Genomic DNA, 9216 nt, shown 5'->3' with positions numbered 1-9216 from the left:
AATGCTCATAATAAAGTTACTCTCACTCCAATATCCATTAAACTTTTCTCTCATTTTCGACCCCATTTCTTTGATATAAAAAAACTCACTATCTTTCCAACTGTTGATGCATTTGTAAATTTCATAAACCCCATTATATTACAGATTTGCAGTTGGATACTTAATCCCTGCAAACTGAGTTGAAACAGTATTAAAAACCTCTAAACATTTACATATTTCTATTCCTTGTTCCCACTGCTGTTTAGATGGTAGAATATCGAAATCAGAATCAAACTCACTAAGTCTTTCAAAACCTTCCTGCAGTTTAATTGCATTCTTAAGCATCATGAAAGTGGAGTTCCACCTTGTGTCCACATCTAAACTAACTTCTCCAGAAAATCTACATTGTGCCAATGCTATATCAAACTTTTCTTTCCTAGCTTGTGAAGACTTTACATATTTAACACAATCTCTAATAGCCTCTATAAACTCAGCAGCTACTTTCATGCCATACAATACAATCAAATGCAGTATGTGGTTGCTACACCTCATGTGAAACATTTTTCCTCCAAGCAACAAACAATTTTTACCATCTAGCCAAGTGATAAGATTTCTCATCATAACACCATTAGCTGGAGTATTATCAGCAGTCAAAGCGAAAAATTTCCTATCTATGTTCCATTCCAAAGTGCAAGTTTTGATAAAATCTGAGAGAGCATCTCCTGTATGTGGTGACGGCACTACAATGTAAGCTAAGGTTTTGGCTTTCAAATTCCACTCATCATCTATAAAATGACATGTAACACAACAATAACCATCTTTAGTGTATTTGGCAGTCCACATATCAGTTGTAAGACTACATTTGGAAGTCAAATTCTCTAATTGTAGTAACAAGTCATCTTTCATTTCAGCATAACACCTCATAACATCTCTCTACTTGTATTCCTACATGGCATTTTAGCAGCAGGGTTTAAAGACTTAATAAACTCTCTAAAGTAGAAATGCTCAACCATGTTAAGAGGGTAATCATGCTTAGCAATCATTCTAGCAAGGCAATCTCTCATAACAATAGGATCATACTTCCAATTAAGTAATTTAACTTGGTTATTACCTCCTTTTTTAAATGCAGTGCTAATCTTCCTCTTGCCTGTCTTGTTTTCAGGCTTCTCAAGGCAGGTTTTTAGATGATAAGACAAGCGGGTAATTCCTTGTTCACTCTGAGCAGGTACTAACCTTTTACAATGATGACATTCACCCATAAGTACATCTTCTTCCTCATCTGTCTTCCCTTTTACAGGTTGTACAATGATTCTCCTAGTGAATTCATCCCATGCCGGTGACCTTGTTGTACGCAATTTCTTCAACAAAGCAACAACAAGTGGATGATTTTCATCCGCTACTTCTGCTAATCTCTTACTTGAAGAAGGTGTTGAACTTGAAGCAATTGTTGAATATTCAACACTTTGATCTTCTTGTTCTGGTTGTTCGGAATTTGGTTGACTGCCTGAAGTTGAAGCATAAAGAATGTTGAACTTGAAGCAATTGTTGAATATTCAACACTCTGTTGGATGCTTTATGACTTTCAGACATTCTGAGAACAACATGAATAAAGTATTAGTAAAACACAGAACATAAAAGTCATAAAGCATAAAGAATGTTGTTCAAGAAATAGTAAAACTCTGTTGGATGTTTTTTATCGATTTCAACCAATAATAAAACTCTAATCCTTTACCTAAACTCATACAAGTTATACTCACTCACACAGACACACTGACCTTGGTATTTCCAAACTCCGTGTTTGCAGATCCTGCTGCAGAGTTACAAGCACCAGTCTTCAGCCCTGCAAGCAAGTAAAACATCAGTTTACCTATATATCTCCAAGAAATCCAGAAAATACAACAAATCAAACGTTGAAGACAAATTCTATCACAACATAAGATGTTTTAACTTCCCAAAATCTCAAATCGAACTAGAGGTTAAATGAAGTTTTAACCCAAAATTAGTTCCACATTACTGAAATTTTAAACAAGATTCAACCCCACATTCCACAAAATACACCCAACATTTAACTGAAGAATCAATAATTGGAACTTAGCATATCATTTCACACGCACAAAATGAACTAAACCGGTAACCCCTAAATCGAAGTTGAAGCTGCTTCATACAAGAATGAAAACATCAAAACAATTGAAAGAAACCCTAGCTTACCTTGAGGATTTTCGCACAGCTGATTCAAACAACACAAAAACAAAAACAAAAAAAACTAAATCAATAATCCCTAATCGAACTATTCAAAATCCAACTATTCAATCTCACTTTCAATTACCTAAATCAACAGAGAAACAAAGAAAATAAACAAAAAACTTACAAAATCATACTCACCAAGATCCACACCGACCTCTGTTCAACTTCTTCAAATCTCCTTATCCCTCCTCGCTTTCTCCTCCAAAAATTCCCACTGCCAAAATACTGATAAAACCCATACACATTCTGAGAAAAACCCTAGAAACCAAATTGGCTTAAAATAAACAAAATCGAACAAAAACCAGCTTAAAATGAAACAAAAAAAACTCACAATTGAGAGCCGATTCAGTTTCTATCTTCAAGAAATATACCAGTAGTAGACCTTACTGCTCAAGCTGAATAATGGAGATGATTTTGAAATTCAAAAAAATCTCTCAAATTAAAAAACCCTAGTAATTAAGACAGCCCTACTCCTCCTCTAGAGTCTAGAGTCGAATCGAATAGCGGAATAGAGAAGTCGAAGATCAGAAGATTATATTAGGTTCTCCCTGTCGGCAGCGGGCATCATATATCTAGGGGTAGGAAATTACAAGTACACCCCTAGACTATCGGATATCGGATATTAACCTAACGGAAAGGCTTATTCCAATATCGTTATCGTTAAGAGAAAATATCCGATAAAATATCCGATTCCGATATCCGATATGTCGGATAAAATCCTATAGGATGTCGGATTTCAGAAATGGATATCGGATATCGGTTATCCTTTGCCAGCCCTACCAAATAGATTTAAATTAGTGTTTCTTCCTATCGTTAGTTTTTCCATCCATTTCTCTATTAGCTGAGTCAGCAGCACTGTCCACGTGGAAAATTTAAAATTATTATTTATAGTGTACCCAAAATACCCTCTTAAATTTGTGGGAAATATGCGTGTACATCCTATTTCATTTTTAGAAATATAACTACAGTGATCCGGTCACTTAGGTCTTCTCTCGAACATGTGATATCCATTTCACAGATGGTGACGGAGATAACTCCGTTGGAATTCGTCTAGTTCTTTACTAAATGTCCTTCCTGCAAAACCAAATTCAGACACAACCCATTGATATCTAACAAACTAGGACTCTTAAGCATTCATCAATTTCACTCTCAATCAAACTAATCTCTTCTCCACTGGTTCTATGTAGTTCTAGGGTTTCCTTTTTCTTCCGTTGTATATTTAAAATGGTTGGGGCTAAACGAAATCTTCTGCAACGATTGAACAAAAACACAGAAGCAGATCGAAGAACATGTTCCTGAACTTGATCCCAGGTATCACCAAACTCTTTTTCATCATTTGAAATTTGATTTCCGTTTTCAAAATCTTAGTTTGCCGCGGTGGAATCGGTTTGCAGTTGGTTTGATCCCAGGTATCACCAAACTCTTTTTCATCATTTGAATTTTGATTGTTGATATCAAATTTTTAGATTGCCTCGGTTGAATGGATTTGCAATTTTTTTCTAGTTTTTGTTGATTTAGGCTTGGTTTTTATATTAAATTTTAGGTAATTGGGCGTTTATGCAATTGGGTCATGGTGAAATTGAAGACTGCATCTCAACAAATTTTGGAATTTTTAGTGTATTTTAGCCCAATAAATTTTGGAAAGTTTGATGTGTTAAGACTTAAGAAGGAAACAAATTGAGGATTATGAAACAGGGTTCAAATTGTGTTTTCCTGGGTGATCGTCGTTTTGCTGTTGATTGTAAAATTAGTTTTGCTGCCGACAGTCGAACGTGGGAGATGATGAAGATCTGGATTAGATAGGAAAGGAAGAAGACTAAAAGTCTCTGTTAATATGATATCATTATTTTTAGGTGTGAGGGTATTTTGGACAGTTTACTAAAATGGTTTTTGTTTTTGCCACGTATGCACCGGTGATGACTCAGCTAATCAAAAAATTGATGGAAAAACTAATGAAGTGAGGAATCATTAATTTGGATCTATTTGAGGAGAAACCGTTAATTAACGATTTTGGGAGGGAAGAAAACACAAAATAGCCCCACATATAACGATAGTACGAGTGATGACATTTTATATATCAATCTCATAACTGTACCGCATTCTAAGATTCTCGATTACATAAAACAATAATAATTAGTTTCATGGATGAATTGTTTATACAAAACCCAGTTAGTAGTTAGTTTACAAAAAAAATTACTATCTTTTAAGACAAAGAAAACGGTTGTAATTTGAGAAACGTATACTCACTCGCTCTCATGTCATTAACCTATACATATATCATTTGTCGTCAGATTTTTTAGAAATTCATAAAGTTCTGTTTCTTCGGCTAACCAAATTTCTACCTCGGATTTTTCTTTTTTTCCTAAGCAATTACTATGGTGTAATTGGGGTTTTATTAGTTTTGTTTTTTTCAGCACACTATGGAATCCTCGCCCAAACTAGGTTCGTTCTATTTGTAATGGTATGACTAGTGCTACTAACTAAAAGAACTCTGTTTGGGCATCTCCCTCTTTCTTAGTGCTATGTTGGAACAAAATCTATAACTTCCCGCATCCGATCCCCAATTTGTGTTCATCGTGGATTATCTAGGTGAATTGTGACCTCGTAATATCGTGTCGGATCAAAAATCCCAAGTTCATAGGGGTAACTGCATTAAAAATGGAAAATTTTAGCAGATGGTGTTGCTACAATTGGTGGCAAACTCGCTTTGGGAAAAAACATATTAGCAGCTTATATGTCACGGGAAGGCTACAATTTTGAAGACGTTGTACTTATTAGTGAACGTCTAGTATATGACGATGTTTATACTTCTTTTCATATACAGAAATATGAAATTCCGACACATGACAAGCCAATGCCCTGAAAGGATCACTAATGAAATACCGCATTTAGAAACCCACTTATTCCGGAATTTAGATAAAAATGGAATTGTGATGCTGGGATTTTGGATAGAAACATGTGATATTTTAGTAAGTAAATTAACGCCTCAGATGATGACAGAATCATCATATGGGGACAAATCTTTCACTCACAGAGACATGAAAAAAAAAAGAATGTATTTTGTTCCCATGGAATTAGTTACTATCACACAGCTCTAAAATTTCTCTATTAATTTGGCTTTGGTTACCCCTTATAAAACCAAGGCATGGTGTGTATTACACCGGGACCTGTTAAAAATGTTATTGTTATCATGTTGTTGTTGCATTTGATGTCGTCCTGTTCGTTCCAGCATCATGATCGTGCTAAGTAGATGTTGTTATACTGTATGTTTTTGCACAAGAGTTTCTCTTAATATTTTTAATGCTCTGAGCCTTGTCAGGTACTCTACTATGCTTTTCAAATAAATGAAGAATCAAAAATATTTTTTTCCGATTACATAAGGTTGAGTCGATAGATATCCTTCGCTGGCGCCAAAATGTAGTTTCTCAAAATCTAACCACCATGTCCAAGTAGAGATAAACTCACTATTAAGTTAAAAACATAAGTAAAGAGACATTAGAAGAGACGACTTACACTTCACTGATATGATCTTCAAGTTAGGGTCCTCAACTTTCGCTTAAGCTTACATATTTATAATCTCGAGGGATCACCTCCTCAACAAACTGGTGCTCTCATAGGGTACATTAGCTAAGTAAGTTATGTACATTCTAGAGTATTCCTAGAGTTGGACTCGGGCTTGATGCCTTTACTAAATACTAGATATTTGGGCTCAGAAGAACATATGAAACATGGTATGCACAATTTCTTAGCTAGTTCCTTTGATGGGGAAAAGTTCTTTTTGATTGATAGTTTGAAGTTATCTTTGGTGGTAATTTTTTTCACTGTGGTATTTGAGCTAATGATAGACACATTTTTGTGTTTAATTTGATCTCAATACTATATTGTTGGCACTCGAGTTTGTACTAATTTTGGTGTTTTATGTGTTTGTAGGCACCTTTGGAAAATAAACATTTTTTTGAAAAATTCGGCTCGAAAAGTTGGTAAAAGCCCCGGAGGACACGAGTTATTCGGACTCTCACCGTTGGATAAGGGGCACCTCAATTACTAAGGGGCATCCCAGGTCACCCCAAAAGGCATCTGCTATTCGCACTCCAGCAACGGATAAGGGGCGACCACCGGATAAGGGGTGTCCTTCTTCTAAAATTCAAATTTCATTTTTGGCGAGAAAATTTCCTTCTTCACTGGCAGATTTTTGATCGAAGTTTTGAACGTGTTCTAGGGAGATTCAATGGCTGAGTTTTGGTAAGAAGTTGTGATATGGCCTAGCAAACACGTTGTGGGCTTTTGGTTCGATCAGAATTAGCTAGAATCGTCTAGGCAATCCACGAGTTGCAAACAGGGAAAACACGTACATGGAGAAGATATCCACGGGTTCTGGAAGAATTTGTACGTGTTCTGATGATGTGTAATGACTTGAACGACTTGTTGGAGCGTGACAAAGATAAACAGGGATAGTTTTCACGTAATTGACAGCTGCAGATACGTGATCGAGATAAAAAAAAGGAAAGAAAAATATATCGTTTACTGCCGAGTAATGGGAGAATATTTGGAGTGATTGAGCAAGATTTTATGAGGCTGTTGGGTATAAAAAGGATTCTCGAGAGTCATAGAAGGGGGATGGAGAGTTATGGGTGAGAACAGAGTATAGAAATTAGAGTTGCAGAGAGTTGCTGCTTCCATTAGAGAAGAACACGAAGAACAATAGACTGCAAGTAGCAGTCGTTTTATAGTGTCTTAAAACCGTTTCGTTTTCTTCCAGAAAAAGACTGTTGCTTCTGCGACTGTTTTGTGCTATAATTTTGTAACAGCTTCTTTGCAACATTTGTAACACCCGTAGGCCATTGCAAATCTCTGTTTTATCTTATTTCTCCAATAAAAACACCATTTGAGTTATGAGTTATCTTTTTGAGTGTGTTTTCACCATGTGGAGCTAGAACCCTTCACTGGGACGACGGAGGAAGCTGTATTTCATCCTTGGGGTAATTTAATAAATTCCTTATTTACTTTTTGCATAAATTTTAAATGATTTATGATTTCTATTCATCATTTGTTATCTTGTTAGATAGTGTATGTTTAGTCTTAGATGCTTTAGATACACTATGCTTGTAATTTACAATTGATGTTCTACGAAATCTACTTTGGAAAAGAATAGAGTTATTGTTTCTTTTGATTTGAGCTATAAATGTCTAGGATTAATTTATGAACCCCATGAACATGAAAACTAGCGGAATCCCGAGTCCCGGTCTCTCTTCATCCTGTGACAAATTTTGTATATATATTTTTCCTTATTTTCTTTATTAAATCTTAAAACAAATTCTCAACAAATCTGAGTGAACGAATCATATTACTACAACATCATAAAAAAACCACATCAATTTTTGGCGCCGCCGACGCGGATTTGTTTATAAATTTGTTTTTAGGTTTTCTTTTTATTATTTTTGTTCTTTTTTATGCGTTTTGGTATTTCTTATTTTCTTTCAGGTTTGGAGCTAAGCTAAAGAAAAAGAAAAAGTGTTGAAAAGAAAAGCGAAGCTAAAGAAGGAAACAAAGAAGGGATCCAAAAGAAGTAAAGAAGAAGATTTTGTATATAGTTAATTTATTTTTATTTTATATTTAGAAACTGTATATAGGATTATTTTTTTTGTAATTCTTATTTTTATTTTTGGACTTTTTAATTTTTGGACATTTTTATTTTTTGGACAGTTGGACATTATTTTTTTTAAAACCCTACGGAGGGTAGTTATAAATAAACTGCACAGAGAAGGACGGCGATTACGATATCGTCTCGGCCCCTCGGGTTCGTACATGACATAGGAGACGTGGCCCGAGTCGACTTCAACGGTTCATCCCCCGTATGGAACGGGAGGTAAGAATTCTAAACACCCGTGAATCTCCTGTCTGCGAGTTTACTGGATGATTTTGTATGCATATATGTTGAGGAATCGAATACGGCTGTTTTAATTTCCTAGTAAAGGGCAAGGCCTGGCCATACAAGATAAGGGTTCGGATTTCATCACCGTTCTCTTCTTTCCCGCCTTAGGAAAACGAAACCAAACGCGAACCTAAGCTTTAAAATTTGGAATAGAACGAGACCTATAGGGTATCAAATCTCCACGAAGCTTCCCTCGCCTCTATTCAGCTTACTTTGACTCGGATTGATTCCATAGGGGTTTGCTCAGATTGTAACGAATTCCTTTTCGAAAGAATAGAAGCTGGTCTAGAAACAATCTAAGTGGAACCATCATGCTTTTTGTTTGCTAGATAAAATAGGCTTGTTGTGGTCGAGTCAGCCTTCTTTGTGTTTGTTTAGAATTCCCTTGCAGTTAGGATGTCGAACTGGTATTATAACAACCAATACAATGAGTATCCCACTGAGCAGCTTGGACATTATCCTTTTTATGACCATAGTGTGAATAGTGATTGGGAACGCGAAAATTTTGAAGGTTATGGGTTATACCATGGTGATCCCAATTACTATCCACATGCGCACCGGTCATACGAGCAAGAAGACTATAGAACTAGTTCCTCGTCTTTGGAGGATGCAATGAAACTATTGAAAAGTAGTCCTTTTTATGATCCTTCTGATAATTCCTCTTTACTAGAGTCAACACGTAAATTAGCTGAGTCGACACGTAAGTTAGCAGAAATGAATAACTTAGTTTTTGACGAAAGAGAACTTTCTATAGAGGAATCCCTCAAGCTGATGGCTGAGACGAATGAAAGACTTGCTCGAAATAATCTTACTTTCCAATATAGTGTTTCCAATAATACCCTTAAAAATGAGGATAGTTATTTTCATAATCAAGATGACGAGGTTAGAATTGGTAACACTACTTGTTTTGATGAGGTTCGATCATTTTCATGTTATTATAGTGATGATTATGATGAGGATAGTATCGATGAAGAACATGAAATATGTAGGCATAGTGATCAGGAATTTGTTACTCCAATTAAGCTTTACGATGATAATATTATTTCTAATTCAAATCCAAA

General features: G+C 35.5%; 1 long non-coding RNA gene across 1 annotated transcript; it reads right to left on the bottom strand.

The window, feature by feature from the left end:
• Nucleotides 1–1754: 1754 nt before the first annotated feature.
• LOC113318245 lies at nucleotides 1755–2414 on the bottom strand. Its single transcript, XR_003344364.1, has 3 exons — nucleotides 2362–2414; nucleotides 2188–2206; nucleotides 1755–1819 (listed from the first exon to the last, which is right to left on the bottom strand). It is a non-coding gene; the product is annotated as an uncharacterized LOC113318245 (long non-coding RNA).
• Nucleotides 2415–9216: the final 6802 nt, after the last annotated feature.

The sequence above is a fragment of the Papaver somniferum genome, chromosome 10 (genome assembly GCF_003573695.1).
Source record: "Papaver somniferum cultivar HN1 chromosome 10, ASM357369v1, whole genome shotgun sequence".
NCBI classification, from domain to species: Eukaryota; Viridiplantae; Streptophyta; class Magnoliopsida; order Ranunculales; family Papaveraceae; genus Papaver; species Papaver somniferum.
This window is presented reverse-complemented; position numbering and strand designations above follow the sequence as displayed.